The 16,114-nt window shown below is 41.4% G+C and overlaps 1 protein-coding gene and 1 pseudogene across 1 annotated transcript in view; one reads left to right on the top strand and one right to left on the bottom strand.

The window, feature by feature from the left end:
• The window catches only part of FOXO3 (forkhead box O3), a 127,319-nt gene that overhangs the window by 56,681 nt on the left and 54,524 nt on the right, over positions 1-16,114 (top strand). The window lies entirely within an intron of this gene.
• On the bottom strand, positions 1,685-14,930 carry LOC112622141 (annotated as a pseudogene).

Consider the following 16,114-nt stretch of genomic DNA (forward strand, 5'->3'; position numbering starts at 1 on the left):
AATTTTTTGTATTTTTGATAGAAACGAGGTTTCCCCATGTTAGCCATGATGGTCTCAATATCCTAACCTTGTGATCCACGCGCCTCAGCCTCCCAAGAGTGCTGAGATTACAGGCGTGAGCCACAGCGCCCGGCCAATGTTTGTATTTTTTAGTAGAAATGAGGTTTCACCAAGTTGGCCAGGCTGGTCTCACCTCCTTGACTCAAGCAGTCCTCCTGACTCTGCTTCCCAAAGTTCTGGGATTACAGGTGTGAGCCACTGCGCCTGGTCATATTTATAACTTTTTAACAGCTTTGTTGAGACCTAATTCACATTGCCATATAATTTACCAATTTAAAGTGTGCAAATTAATGGTTTTTAGTATATTCATAGAGTTGTGCAACTATCTGTTGTGCAACCACAATCTAATTTTACAATACTTTTGTCACCCCACAAAGAAACCTTGTATCTATTAGCAGTCATTTACCATGTACCCCACTCCTTTTCAGCCTATATTGATAGGAAATGTCAGTCTATAGGGACTATTCTGGACATTTCATGTCAATGGAATCGTATAATAGGTAGTACTTTGTGAGTGCCTTCTTTCACTTAGCATGATGTTTTCCAGGTTCATCCATTTATCAGTACTTAGTTTCTTTTTATTGCTAAATAATAATCCATTATATGGATATACTACATTTTATTTATTCATCAGTTGCTGGGCATTTGAATTGTTTCCAGTTTTTAGCTATTATGAATAATGCTGCTGTGAACATTTGTTACCAGTTTTTATGTGGACATACTATTTTCATGTCTTTGGGTATATGCCTAGGAGGGAATTGCTGGGTGATGTGGTACCTCTCTTTAACCTTCTGAGGAACTGCCAAGTTGTTTTTTAAAGAAGCTACACTGTTATAATAGCTAGTTCAGTGCCCTTGTCTGCTAGTCCCATCATCTTGTCTCATTTCTGGGTCTATTAATTGATTGATTATTTTCATTTTCATGGGTCATATTTTCCTGTTCCTTTGCTATGCCTGGTAATTTTTACTTGGATGCCAGGCATTGTGAATTTTACATATTTTTTTTTCATATTAAACAAGAAGTTTATTTAAACAGCAAGACACTTGACTTAAAGGGAAAACTATACAGGATTCTTTTTTTTTTTTTTAGAGTGATTTATCCTTAGTTAAAGACAGACTGCCCTGCATGTAACATCTACATACGAAAAAGTTGTAAAATTGTCCTTGGTTTTACAATGATCAATGAAAAACATTAAAATTCTCCAGTTGAACAAGGTATGCAAGGATTTTTATGGGTTTTCTTGTTTGTTTTTTGTTTGTTTGTTGTTGTTGTTAAAACAGTGAGAACAAAATAACTTACTGGAACATGAAGAGCAGAATGAGCATGCCACTAATGGAGAGTGGGGGTATTTTCACAGAATCAGTATTTTTCCCCATCCTGTCTCCACTTACTGTCAATCAAAACATACCGTTGGCTGTTAAAAAAAAAAATGCAATATACTTGTGCACGTATACCAGTTACTTTTATATACAGTAAAGGAATGGAGGAGGAGGAAATGAACAAACAGAGAAAACTATACCAGAGTAGTCAGGGATGTGTTGGAACCAAATTGCAGTTTTCTACCTGAGAATGTAATCTTGGTCTGCAAGAACAGAGTTCTAGAATGAAGAAGCAGGTTCCCTTCTTAGTAGACACTTCCCATCTGCTGTTGGAACACATCAATTGTATCTTCATCCTCCATTTCCAACTGTGCAGGTGTGTCTTTTTCATTGGTTGCCGGTCAAATCGGAGTCTGATCTGCCTCATTGACAATCCTCGTCGTTCACAATAGGCTTTCATTAGTTTACTAAGTGTGTATGCCTCTAAATATTAAACTACACCACAGAACCACCCTGCCCCACCACCTTCAAATTAATACTATCGTTGTTCTCAGTCTTGACTCCTTCCTGGGGCTTTTTGTCAGCCGTGATGGGCGCCAGAGTCTCCTCAGCTGCCGCTTCACAAGAGAGGTATCAGGTCCACACTGAATGAGCACACGAGCAGCACCAGGAGCCACAGAAGAGGGAGGCAGCAGCGGCAGACAAAGGAGAGGGAATTTTACTTCATTGAGTGCTAGATTTTGTTGTATTCTTTTCAAAAGCGCTAGACTTTGTTCTAGCATGCAGTTAAGTTACTTGGAATCAGTCGTATCATTTTGAAGCTAGCATGTAAACTTTGTTGGGGTGGCTCCAGAGCACCCGTTAGGGATGATGTAGCCGCAATACTTATCCACCGTAAGGCAGTATTCTTCTGAGGACTTTACCTGACGTTGGGTGTCTTGTGAATTACTCTTGTTTTTGTTGCTGGTGGAAACATGAACCATTGCTAGCTTTGTGTGAACTCTAGGAGTTCTTAGGCCAACTGCTTTCTGGTGCTTCTATCCCTAACTTTAAGTAGTTTCCTTTGACAGATGTGCAGATCAGTCTAAGACTCTAGGAACCGACCCTTTGGGGCTGCTCTCTTCTCCTGGGTGTTCTGCCCTTCCAATTCTAGCCGTTTTGGCCTCCTTGAATGCGGCTTCCCTGATTACTAATCTGTGTTACCTCTACTCAGTGAGACTGACATGTTCTGTGTTCCCCCTTCTCTTTGCTGTGGCTTGGACACTACCTCCTGGCAATAAGTTCAGGCAAATCAGTTCAAGGCTTGCCTCATTTGTTTCACTATTCTCAGAAATTAAGTCCTCTACTGCCTGTTGTCCAGTGTCTGAAAACAGTTGTCTCCTGTGTTTTGTCTGGTTTTCTAGTTGTTGCTCTGTCATAGATGGAATCCATGATAAATATGATGCCAATGCCAAAATCTGCTGCTGTATTACTCTTTAAAGCAGAGCCTGTATAGGAAGAGGAAAAAAGAAGTCACTGTAACCTTGGGGGCAAGGCAGGAAGCATTCTGCCTATGTAACACAAACATGGCATTCTTTACTTTCTAACTTAGGATGTTTGTGATTTGAAGAAGAGACACCTGAATTTTCAACATGCTAGTCTTCGTTGGAATAGTTGGCTCTTCTCATTCTTTAGCATCCAAATAATATTTATTAAATACCAACTAAGTGCTTTGTGCCCTGCTAGGCATTACTTCTCTTTATTCTACTTCTTAACAGTTGGAATATGCCAAACAAATGCAATAAAAATAGTTTTCCTATTCTGGTTACAGGTTGGATTCTTGGATTTATCTCCCAAGCTTTGACATTCAGAAACTGAAAGTGGAATATAGTGTATTCTCAGATGTAAAGTTGATCTCATTTCCTCACTGGCCATCTGTTTATTTGCGTCTAAGAATAACAAAACTTTCATAGTCATATCTGTATTTTTTAATTACTAAAAATAATGAATGGGCTGAACCATGCTTGCTCCACTTTTGAAACAATTCCTTCTATAGACTGTTGCAGTAGGAAGCTAATACCTCCGATTAAGAATAAAGACCAGACCTACATAAGCATATGTTGTATTGGTATATCTGAAGTCATGAGGATGCGATTAATGATCCTTAAGAGTTTTAATTTGGCATGTCTTACTCCTAAATCTCACTTAAGCTTGGTTGCAAAGCCTGGCAAATCAGTCTTCTGTACATGGCAAGCTAAGACGTGGCAACCACCTTCTTGAGGTTTCATATCCTAAACCTGTCTGTTCTTACCGGGTAAATTCAAAGGATAGGGCCAAGCTTGATTTGCTGTAGTCATAGTGAATCGTCACAGATCTATTCTTAGTGCAGAAGAGTTAAATAACTCCTTGGCCGAGAGCATGGTGCCTTCCCCAAACCAATTTCTAACAGTGTCCTCTGTTAGATCTTTAAATTAATAAATTCTTTTATTAGATTTTTGGATCAGAAAAACAGACCATGCTTGTACTCAGGAGCCCAGAAATATACAGTATAATTGACTAATTCATGTCTTTGAGGTCTTAACATGGTTTCATGTGCCTTTTGATTTGTTTTTACATGTGGAACATTTTTCCTTAACACTTTAATATATTATTTTCGTCTATCCTTTTCCTTAAATAGGAGGGAGAAAATTTTTTTAGTAGGAAAATATCTGGTGGTAAGTGGCATCTTTTTATTCCAGGTGGGTTGCAGAAGTTTCTCCCAAAAACTGAAGTGAGCTGCTTTTTGCAGATAGGACCCCTGTGTTTCTCCTATAGTACTTTATAGATGGTAGATGGTAGGGCTGTACACAGCAAATGGGTTTGAATGCTTGATGGTTTTCTGGTGGAGCTGAGATAATTACTATTATGAAGCCACGCTTCTGATTGTGAGAATGAGAACATCAAGTCATTATTTATCTTGGAAAGAACGAATAATTTGTTTATAGTAATAACAATTTTCTTTTCTTTTTCTTTCTCTTAGTCAATAGCAGCTGCTGTTGGCAGCTTATTATGAAAAGATTTCAAGTTGTAGTTTTTAACCTGGGGTGGGAGTAGGGGAGAACAAAATTAATATTGTAAATGTTTTTACTTGATAAAAGTTTTATTTGATACAGAGCCTGTACTGGTGTTTTTATTGAATAGTGTTTTATTACTGACATTCAATACTCTCTTTGCCTGTAGCCTCCCACGGTATCCAAAATGAAGGCACTCCTTAGATGTTTCAATGAATGATGCAACCAAAAATATTAAAATGCCTATTAAAGTCATGTCTTATTTAAAGCCCCTTTTCAAAGGAGGATTTTGAGGATAATTAGTATTTTAATTGTTAAAATTAGATAATTTTGTTTGGATGGAAAATCTATGTTCCTGTGAAATTGGGGTTTATGAAATAAGATTGGAAAAAAATAGAGTGTATAATTGGGCACATTCTGTACTGCTTAGTGAATCACCAAACCAGCGTAATCACCATTAAGCACTTTAAAAGCTGTGCTTGTATGTCCTTGTTCTGCCTGCAGAGCTAGGAGTGCCCGCGAGGAGCAGCAGTTCATTCAGGCTGTAGTCATTGGGGTGACTCGTGGAACCCCTGCCTGTGTAAGTAAGCCCTGCTGCCTTGCCAGCTGCCTGCTGTGTGAGTCCCAAAGGCATCAGATGTCATCAGGTCACAGGGACTTCTTGGTCACTCTTCAAAATGCAATTCACAAGGCAGCGTCCAGAAGAAAGAATCAAGTATGTGTATAGTGCATGACGTACCTCAGCTACCGTAGTGAAAAATTATTGGAATGAATCTTTCGCCATGTTAGGTTTTTTTTCTGTTTTGTTTTTGTTTTTGTTTTTTTTAAGACAGAGTCTCGCTCTGTCGCCCAGGCTGGAATGCAGTGTGGCAATCTTCGCTGACTGCAAGCTCCGCGTCCCGGGTTCACGCCATTCTCCTGCTTCAGCCTCCCGAGTAGCTAGGACTACAGGCGCCCACCACCATGCCTGGCTAATTTTTTGTATTTTTAGTAGAGACGGAGTTTCACCCTGTTAGCCAGAATGGTCTCGATCTCCTGACCTTGTGATCCGCCTGCCTCGGCCTCCCAAAGTGCTGGGACTACAGGCGTGAGCCACCGCGCCCGGCCTCACCATGTTAATTTTTCAGCCCAATATAAGAGTTTAGAAGGAGCAAATGGATCATTAGAATTTTTAAAAGCCTGAAAAAGTGAAATTCAAACCTAGGGTCAAATTAAGAGTTCTGCATCTTTCTGACCTTGTGAAATGTAAAAGCTGTTTCAGTGTTTTGAAGATGGTATGCAGTAGATTGTGTGTATGAATGTTTTTTCTCGGATTTGGGTATGTAGCATTCACTAGATCCTCAGAGGGGTCCATGACTCCAAAAGAATGATGACCCACTGACTTAAAAGATGGGTATGGTTGTGAATATGAAGTTTTAAGCCCGCCAGAAAGGAAGACACTTATCCCTGGAAGAAGAAAGAGCATTTATTGGCCTTCATCTGTGCCTGCCTGCAGCACCCCAGCACCGCATTCACTCCAACCCCACAATCCTTTCAAGGAAAATCTTTGATTTATCTTGTGGGCAATAGCATTTCCGATAGCTGGTTAAGTTGCTATGAGACATGAAACTAGTTTTTAAAGGACTTTTTGCCGTGGAAGCACTTTTTTTCCTCCTTTGCCATGCCTGCTCTTTGGTTTTCCTTTGCAATCCCTGTGGTGACCAGCCTCAGCACCCTGCCCTTCTACACTCTTATAGTGTTGTGGTCTTCAGTGCAGTATTGGACGGTGGTTAGAAACATGCGTTTGGAATGAAAGGAATCTATATTTGAATCCCAGCACCCCCACTTATCAGCTGTATGTCCTCAGATAGATCACTTAGTCTCTTTGAACCTCGATTTTTTTTTTCAGTTATAGAATGGGGATATTAATCCTCCCTATATTGTAGGGTTGTACAGATTAAAATAGATAATGGATATAAAGTGCACAGGTTAGAGCTTGGCAAATTATAAGTTTCCAATAAACCTTAGCTGCTGCTATTAAGTGGTGATGAAGATGTTAATGGATATGTACTTAATCTTTTCTCTGCCCAACTTGATTGTCAGCAACTTGAAGGCAGGAATGTTTTACCTTTTTTGTGTAATATCCAGATCTCCTAGAATAATGGTTGTTGGTTCGTCTTTAAATGTGGTTCCAAGTTTCTTTGAGGCCACCAACAGCATCATTCCGCTTGCATTAACCCTCTCAGAGACATCATAGGTTTGTGTCTCACCTACTTCAGTTTTTCTACATGGGACGCCAGGGCACTTGGCCAGATACTCCTAGAGAATTTCCTCAGTCAAATTGCTGGAATTTTGGGCTTCATTTCATTGGGCAGGTCTAGTTTGACCCTTTGGTTGTGAATGATGTGGTTATTCTCTCTAAAGTTCTGTTAGCTTCTTATAATGTCAAGTCCATATCCTGTGGATAAGACAAAGACTTGATTGCTTCTGTTCCTTTGTAAGTAGGGGGAGAAGCAGCTTCATTCAGGTCCTGGGCTGTGAATGAAGGTCAGCTGTCTTATCTTGCATTCTGTTTCCTATTGCAGCATTCTCCATTCTCATCTGCCCCCTCAGCCTTGCCCCAAAGGGCTCCAGGTCTTACTTCTCCCTCAAAGAATATGGGAATTTACAAAGAGAATATGCAAAGGTGGTATCTTAAGCTGATGATTCTCAAGGGGTTTGGGGAGGAGGAAAGCATGTAGTTTTGCCCCTAGGGAATATTTAGACACTTTGTCACAATTGCGGTGGGGGAAGGGTGGTGCTGCTAGAGTCTAGTGGGTAGAGGCCTGGGTGCTGCTAAATATCCTGCAGTGCACAGGAGAGGCCCACAACAGATTTGTCCAGCTCAAAATGCCAGTAGTGCCAAGGCTCAGAAACCTAGCTGAAGCCTCACAGGGGGCATGGTCCATTTCAGAAGTATGTGGGGGAGAAAATTGAAGGTGAGAGGTCTGTGGCTCTCCTGAAGTCAGGCCACATAAGTACTTTGCCAGGTAGGTAGTGCCTAGTGACAGGGATGTACTAGAAAGAATTCCTTTTGAGCTTGGCCTTGGGTCTTGTGCAGTCATGTTCATGTGACAGTAGGGAAGGCTGTGGGCCTGAGGCAGCTAAGGAGTAAACTGGCAAGTTTCGTATGGAGAGTTGGGAAGATAGAAGCAGAGGAAGCCCGGCGTGGTGGCTCACGCCAGGAATCCCAGTACTTTGGGAGGCCAAGGCGGGTGGATCACTTGGGATCAGGCGTTTGAGACCATCCTCGCATGGTCAACGTGATGAAACCCCGTCTCTACTAACAATACAAAAAAATTAGCTGGGTGTGGTGGCGCACACCTGTCATCCCAGCCACTCGCGAGGCTGAGGGAGGAGAGCCGCTTGAACGCAGGAAGCGGAGCTTGTAGTGAGCCCGGATCATGCCACTGCACTCCATCCTGGGCGACAGAGCAAGACTCTCTCTCTCAAAAAAAAAGCAGGGGTATCTGAGACTTAATTTTCTCTTGGAGAGCTGGAGAGTCAGGAGAGCGAAGCTTTCTATCTTGCTTTGTCCCTGAGAGTCTACTCGAATCAGGGTGGGCAGGGAGGGACAGGGGATCTGTTCAGATGTTTCCCTTTGGGGTGGGCAGGGAGGGACAGGGGATCTGTTCAGATGTTTCCCTTTGGGGTCAAATGAGAGGAAGGAGTCCTTGCCCCTTGGAGAATTACTACAAGGATCTGGTTGAGATGAGAATTTGTTTCCCCCACCAATATTGTTTTTTGGTGTTTTTTGTTTTGTTTTGTTCTAACATCTCTGTTTCTTTCCCCTTTCTATTGTTGCTCCTGTCATCCTCCCACTCTGACTACCACACAAACCCTGACGGGAGCCTTTCTGCCCCTCTAGGGAAGGGGCCCATGTGAGGAACTCTTACTGGATGCCCCCTTCCCTGTTGCTGTGCTGATCTTACACATCAGTTTCCACGGATCCCTTGTGAATCAGTTGTCTTCCTCATTTACTCTGAGCAAGGGTGGCAGCAGCAATAGCAGAAGACGTAGATGCAGTGACTCATTTTGCATGATGTCTGTGAGAGAGCCGGGCCTCCCGTGTGCTGTGGCTCTTGTTCAGGCATTGCTTCAGAAACTTGATTCTTCTGGAATTGTGCATAAGATTGCCTTTTAGAAAAAAAAAAAAAAAAAAAGTTGGAAGGGTTTCCCTTCCTGAGCTTCAGTGGAAGCAGCAGGAGGTTGGGCCACCTCCAGGACAGTCGGAAAGCCAGAATGGACCCTCTGTGTCCACCTCCAGTCTGTGGCACTATTTTCCATCTCATCTTGGACATATCATGGGGCTACAGCATGCCTCAGAAACCTGCCGGAACGTGGTGATGGTTTCCAGCATCTGAGTTTGGGGAGGACTGTGGTGATGCGCTAGGGTTAGCCATCGGGAAGGGGTGGGCCGAGACAGCAGGAGCCTACTCTGATTAGCATATAAGTTGGCCTCTTTTCATGATTTCTGGGTCATTGGTGAGTGGATAGGAGTTATAGGATCCTTTGTGGGTGAGTAGGGGATACTGTGGCAGATAGGTTTTAGTAAACCCACCTGCACATGTAAATCTTTCCTTTTTAATGTGTCACCTTCTCAGTTTGGGTCACCTTCTCAGTTTGGGTGGAGAAGCTTGCCACCCCCAGGTTCATCTGTAAGCATTGTGGTAGGCTCAGGACTAACAGACACTAGCTTAGCCCCACTGAGGGCCCCCAGGCCAGGCTTCAGCTTTTGGAAAGCTTGTTTTCTCCTTGGGCAGGCCTTATCAGACGTTTTGCTCCTTTGTGTTTGACATTTTGATGTCTGTACTATACAAAGCCACATGGGAAGGCAAAGGAATACACCCCTTTGTATAAATGACAGTCGTAACAAATGAAGTATATACCAGTTTGTGCTGTCTGTCAAGAAGTAATTCATCTCAGCTAGTAAAATAAAGGGGAAGGGAAGGAAATTCAGGTCTTTAGCTATGGATTCATAAACTGGACTTAAGAAGAGCCTCCTCTTATGATATATGATGCTAATTGCTCGTAATATTTCCTTCTTAATGAACAGTTGACATAAGAGTTTTCCCCTTTCATCTAAGAAATACATAACAATCTGCAAGTTTTCTTAGTTGTTTGTTAAATGGACTTTGAAATGATTGAGAAATTTGTATTCCTCAGTGAAAGTAGGTATCAAGTTAATGGACAGGGAGCAGTCCTTGTTGTCACCAAGATTTTGGCATCTGAATTGTATATTTAAACTGTGTCAGGAATATAAAATCATGTTGAGGCTGCAGGGAGAAGGAAATTCCATTCTTCTCATGAATCTGTTTGATATTTTTGGGATGTCCTGAGAGAAAAATTCTTTGAGCTGCTTAGTGAGCAAGGTCTAAGTTTGTACACCCGGGTCACATTGTACCCTTGGCTCCAAAGATTTATCCTGCATCTGAGCCAAAGACTTTTGAAGGCTGTAGTTGCTGGAATTTTAGGGTATATCTCTTTGCTTCTTAGATGAGACATTTCTTAAGATAGAATAATGGTTTAAAAAAAGAAAAACCTCTTGGTTTACTCTAGAAAGATACAGCATTTTTGGTATAAATCCAAGGAAGTCCAAATGAGGATCAGGTTTTAGAATTATATTTTAATATGTGAAGGGAGAAATCCGTTTTATCAGGCCAGTAGGTTTTTTGCTTAATAAATAGAGGCAAGAAGAAAGCTATGGGCCCAGCTGGAATGGGTGCAATTTTTAGAAAAGATTATTTATAGTTGTTGGGCACATCCTTGCATGTGGACTTTGAAATAAGAAATTAAATCGCCACCTCACTTTTGCAGGAAATAATCCAAATGTAAAAAGTTAAAGTTAGTATTGCACTTTGGTAAAGCTTTAGATGTATTTTATATTTCCTAAAATAAGCTTTTTTTCTATGCATAAAAGTGGAGGTCAAATGAATTACAAGTGCATTCTTAACTGAGTGGAAATGGGTGCTGGTGTTTCATATATACATATAAATTTTGCAGTTACTTACCTTTTTTTTTTTTTTTTTTTTTTTTTAAAGAGTCTTGCTCTGTTGCCCAGATTGGAGTGTAGTGGCACAAGCATAGCTCACTGCAACTGTGAACTCTACCTGAGCCTCTGGAGTAGCTATTCCACCTGAGCCTCTGGAGTAGCTGGGATTAGAGATACAAGCCACCATTCTCAGTTCTTTTCTTTTTTTAAAGAGATGGGATATTGCTTTGTTGCCCAGGCTCATCTCGAACTCGTGGGCTCAAATGATCTTCTTGTCTCAGCCTCCCAAGCTGCTGGAATTATAGGTGCAAGCCAATGCACCTGGCTGCTTGACATTTTTATAGACTCACACTAAAAAGTGTATTTATTGAATGAGTACTATGTGCACAGGGTTAAATGTGTCTGATGTTTGTTACAATTTAAACAGGAGTGTTGATAAAACTGTGTAAAATAAATTAGCATATACTTGCCATTATGTTTTTATCTTAATAATTGTTATGTAGTTTCTATGAAAAGTTCAGTTACTTAACATTTCCATGCTTTTTTGTATTTGCTTTATTTAACCTTAAAAGTGATTGAAATAATAGTTTTGTTAGGTCATTAGATTGGTGATCTCCCCTTTTGTATAGTCAAATTTAATTTCAGTCTTTAAGATTGAAAACTAGTACAAATTCTAGGTTGATCACAGGACCACAGTTAAAGGTGCATTCACATATCTCATATAAAATACCTATTTTCACTGTATTAATCATTTGCAATAATCAATAAATTTTAACTTTTAAAAGATTTTATGGTTAAAAAGGTGATAGGAGGAATTATTTCTCTAAAACTCAAGAAATTCTTGCTCTGGGAAGCTGTGTTGAGAAGAGTTCTAAGCTCTGCTGCCTGTGTCAGTGTTCTCTGGAAAGGCCTGTCTTAGAAGGATGCTGCGATGTGGAGTCAGGAGGCCAGGACCCAGCCCTCCCCTCCCTGCCACCTGCCAGCTGTGTGGCCTTGAGTGAAACAACAACTCTGCCAGGAGTCATTTGCCTTGTCTTTAAAAGAGCATTACCATGTCCTGGGCCATTTAAGTGAGATTGTATAGTGTTAGTAGGGTGCCCCCCACCAAAGGTCCTCTATACGTTGAGGTTTCTTTCCCTGCCTGCTGCCTCCTTGCAAGGAAAGCCAGAGCACTTTGACTTAGAATTGTGTCTGAATTCAGCTAGTGTGTTGCGTAAGTTCGGTTATCTGCTTTTCCTCTCAGTTCTTCCTAGGTAGAGGTGAGGGTGGGGGAAGGGAGCTTCATGCAGAGGAAATAGTCTGAGGCTATTTACTGTAGAGCACACTTCAGTGTAATCTAGAAAAGGCTAGTTTATGTCCAGTATATACTTTTCAAACAGCTACCATTTTAATGTTTTGTTACTGGGAAATGTGTTAGTTGAAAATTTCACTTACAAGTAATCCTTTTATTTTTCTGTGGTAACAAGACAGGTAGGGCATATCAGTTGGCCCAGACTCATTGGTCCTCAGTGACTGACTGCCAGACTCAGAGTTGAGGGTCTGATCTCAGAGGATGCAGGTTGTGTTGTCAGCCCAGACACCTACGGCACCTGTCCTAGCAAGTGGCCACTGTTTTCTGGAATATCTGTCACTACCTTAAGGCAAGCCTCGTTATTTTAATCCTTATTCTTAGGCTAATGTCTTGAGCCATGTATCAGAGATCGGCAGGCAGGTTGTTGATTTTTGAGATGAAGAACAACTGTCTGGCCAGGGAGAGAAAGAGAAAATTGGCTTATAAGTTACAGTGGTACAGAGTGCTCTGCCTTCTCAGATTATTTTGTTTCCAAGAATCATTGATTATATAGTTTTTTTTTGGTTTAAACCCATACCCATTCTGCATATTTCAGAGTGAAATGACCTTTCAGGATGATCTTATTAAATCACTAATCTAGGGAAATCACAACTAGGGAAATTTTACGTTCCCTAGTTGGCCATGCCAGTATTTTGGTTAGGGTTTTAGGTCATTTTTGCATCCACTGTAAACTTGGATATAACTTACCATTAACCAGATACTTAAAACCAGGGTTATTTCCTAAGGTTTCACATTGGAAGTGGTACGTGAGCTGAGCTTTGAAGAGTGACACCAAGTTTTTTTAGACGAAAAGGATGCATGAGCTAGCTAAAGGGCTTGTTTTTTATCCTGTAGGGCAGGGGTGGTTGTAGACGCCTTCTTGCGTGCTGACATACTGATTGATGGTGGCTTCTAAGGTCTCTCCTGAGTCTAGTAGGAGGGAGGCCTCCTGTCACAGACAGCAGGCAGGCAGGTAGGAGAGTGGAGCAAGATTTGGCAGTCCAGCTGCTGTGAGTTTGCTCTCCAGTGGCTTGGAAATGGGAAGTAAAGGAATCTGATCTTATGTGAGACCATTTTCAGACTGTCCTAGTCTGCCCTCACATATCCCTGGAATGGACACATACAAGCTGGTCAGGGCTGTCTTGGGGCACTGAGGTGGGAGAGGCTGGAAACCTGGGTAGGGTAGTGGAACTGGGAGTGAGAAGCCCCGCGCACTTGGATCAAGATCTTGTGTATCACACGAGACTCAGTTATTTATTGATGACTGCCTAGTTGGCTCATCATACTGATGGCTGAATGAGGGTATGAAAAGTGGTCTCTGTCCTCAAGAGCATCCAGTCTTATTGGAGAAATAATGCAAAAACAAACAAACGAAAAAGGGTAAAATAAAAGAAACAAAAGCCCAGGTCGTAAATTTTCCAGTCTTGTTGGAGAAATGACGCAGAAAAAAAGGTAAAATGAAAGAAACAAAAGCCCAGGTAGTCATTTTGCAGTACAGCTCAGTGACTAAGGGCAGAGTACCTTGCAGAGGTGTTCAGTGTTTTGGCTTCCCTGGGCCACACTGGAAGAATGGTCTCGGGGCACACATAAAATACACTAACACTAACAATAGCTGATGAACTGAAAAGAAAGAAATCGTTAAAAAATCTCATAATGCTTTAAGAAACTTTACAAATTTGTGTTGGGCCACATTCAAAGCCATCCTGGGCTGCAGGTTGGACAAGCTTGGTTTAAATCCTCTGCTTAACAGCTGTGTGGCCCTGGGCAAGTGACTTAGTGACTTCTTCCATTGGTTTGCTGGTCTGTTAGAGCATCACATACTTTATAGGGCTGTTGTGAGGATTAAATGAGTCAGTATATGCATATTTAAGGTACTTAGAACAGTGTTTGGCACGTAGTAAGTGCCAAATAATTATATATAATTATTATTTTGGAGATAGAGTCCCTAAGCCTGTTTTGTCTTTGAAATAGGAACTTCATACCATTGTGCAGGTTTAGTGAAGTAATGTTGGTAAAAGCATCTGGAAAAAAGCCTGGCAGAAACCAAGTGCTCAATAACCAGCAGTCGTTATCATTCTTATCATTCAGTACTTGCCCATTGGTGTGAGTTTATTTGGTTCTCCCTCCACAGAGATAGAGGAAGATATAATGTATTTTATAATCGATTTTTGCTTTTGTTTTCAGAATCTGGTTTTCAAAACAAAATGTGTTTGTTAACAGGCTGCTCCTTTGCCAAGAAAAATGACAAAATTACCTCCGTGTACTCTTCTCTCCTCACCCAAAAGCCCTGTATGAGCGTGTCTCTGGCTGCACATATTTAAGTATTAACTGAGATAAAGCACGAGCTCAGCAGGGGCTTTCTAATGGCTAATCCACAGTAACCCATTTAAAAAATCTTTTTCTCCCACATAAGAAAAAGAACTGGTAGGGAAAGGACATTTTGGTGGTTATTTGAAAGAAGTGTCGCTCGGGGTTTTGCGGGAGGTAGAGGTGTCTCACCATTGAGTTTTTTGCTTGGTGGATGCCTCTTTTCCGGGTCCAGTGGCTGAATCCAGGACGTGGAGTGGAGACAGGGAGTGGGTAGGAGGTGCTGTCAAAGTTCTAAGCAAGTTCAGCAGTGTTGAAAGAATTCAAACTGACTCTGCAGCCAGGCTGTCGCTAGACAGTACTCTACCCTGGGATAGTGTGGAGAGGACATCCTTTCCCGTTGGGCACTGACGGCCCAAGACAAAAAATGGGAAGAACCTTGGGTGGGTGAAAATGCTTTACACATTGGGTTCTTGGTGGTCTCCTGACCTCTAGGGACCTTTGAACTTCCAGAGTTAAGATGAAGGCATGGACAGTTTTTTTTTTTTTTTTTTTGGTTTTTTTTTTTTTTTGCAAAGCGTCATGTAGCAGCAGAGTTTGGGCTTTAGAATCTGACAGACCTGGGCTCTAGTGAAACCTCCTTAGGAGCTTACTGGCTGAAACCGAGCAAGTTCTGTAACCTTTCTCTGTCCCCATTTTTCACAGGTAAATCCTAGTCGAGGATTAAACTGAGGCTATGTATATTAAGTGCGTAGCATAGTTCCTAGCAAAAAGTAAATTTTAAATGATCTCTTACTGTTGGTGGTGGCGGTAGTGTGGTGATCACCTGCAACAATCAGCGGGTGGTGGCCTGAGGAGGAAGCAGAAGACGGCATTCTTAAGAGAGATGGAAATTGCCCTCTGGATTATAGAGGACCCGTCTGAGACCATCTCCCAGTTCAGTTCTGTAGGAAAGGCAGGTAAGATTGAGAATGAGGGTTGTGTAATTTTCAGGTGCCTTCTTCCTCTGGGGCTCTTAAGATCTGAGCCACAGTGGATTCAAGTAAGGGAAGGGAACACTACCAGTAGGGAGAGGTCTGGTAGTTTGGGGTGTCAGTTTAGGGGGAGGTTTTTTGTTTGCCTTTTTTTTTTTTCTTTTTCTGTCTTAGACACTATGTTGAACTTTGTTGGAATTGTGAAGTCAAAGGATGGTAATATTGTAAGCAAATATTCTCTTTTCAGAAAGGATTAGGAGCAGGTAAAAACTTTAGTTAGCTAATATTTTTGCTTTATAGTAAAACCTCTCCAGCAGAATTATTTTATAATCTTTTTTTTAACACCTTTTTTTTTTTTTCTGACAGGAGATATTAAATAAGAAAGGTATCTACTTTTTATGTGGTGTTCTGGTTTTTTATGAATAAAGTATTACTTGTCTTTAAGTACCTCTGATAGGAATTTAGATAATAAGCCAGTGAAAGATCTTTTTCCTCTATAAATTCCTGTGTCCTTAATGGTGAACCTGTGATGAAAAGATTAGAAATACTGACTCTGAAATTGATTCAGCTACATTTGCTTGGTTATATAAATTCTGTACTTTTGGCCCTGAAATAGAAAAAACCCACTTGAAGCTTTGGGGACCTTCTTACTACTTCCAGGTCATCCTCGAAGGTCTTAAAATGTTTTTAAACATGACCAGTTCTTTTCTACTGTATTGGTCTAAACTCTATGTTGCCCCTTCCTGAGAGAAGATAGTTTCCTCTGGTTTTGTCTGGACCACAAGTGGTTTCAGAGAAACAGGCTTCTAGGTATAGCATGGAAAGGGGAAGGTCTGGTGGATAAGGAAGGTTTTAGAGGACACAAGTAATACTGGGGACAACTGTGGAACAAAGAGTGAGAAAGGTGTGAAGAGGAGGGTACGAGGAAGGCAGAAACAGGGAAGAGCAGGCTGGAAGAGAAAGAAGGGAAGAAGGCAGAATGGTGAAAATGGGGAATAAGGAACAATCTTGAGAGGACAGAGAGGGTGTTGGGTAGGAGTAGAGTGGGATAAGTGGGTAAAGAGAGACTGCATTAGACTGGTGAG

This window comes from Theropithecus gelada, chromosome 4, assembly GCF_003255815.1.
Source record: "Theropithecus gelada isolate Dixy chromosome 4, Tgel_1.0, whole genome shotgun sequence".
Taxonomy (NCBI): domain Eukaryota; kingdom Metazoa; phylum Chordata; class Mammalia; order Primates; family Cercopithecidae; genus Theropithecus; species Theropithecus gelada.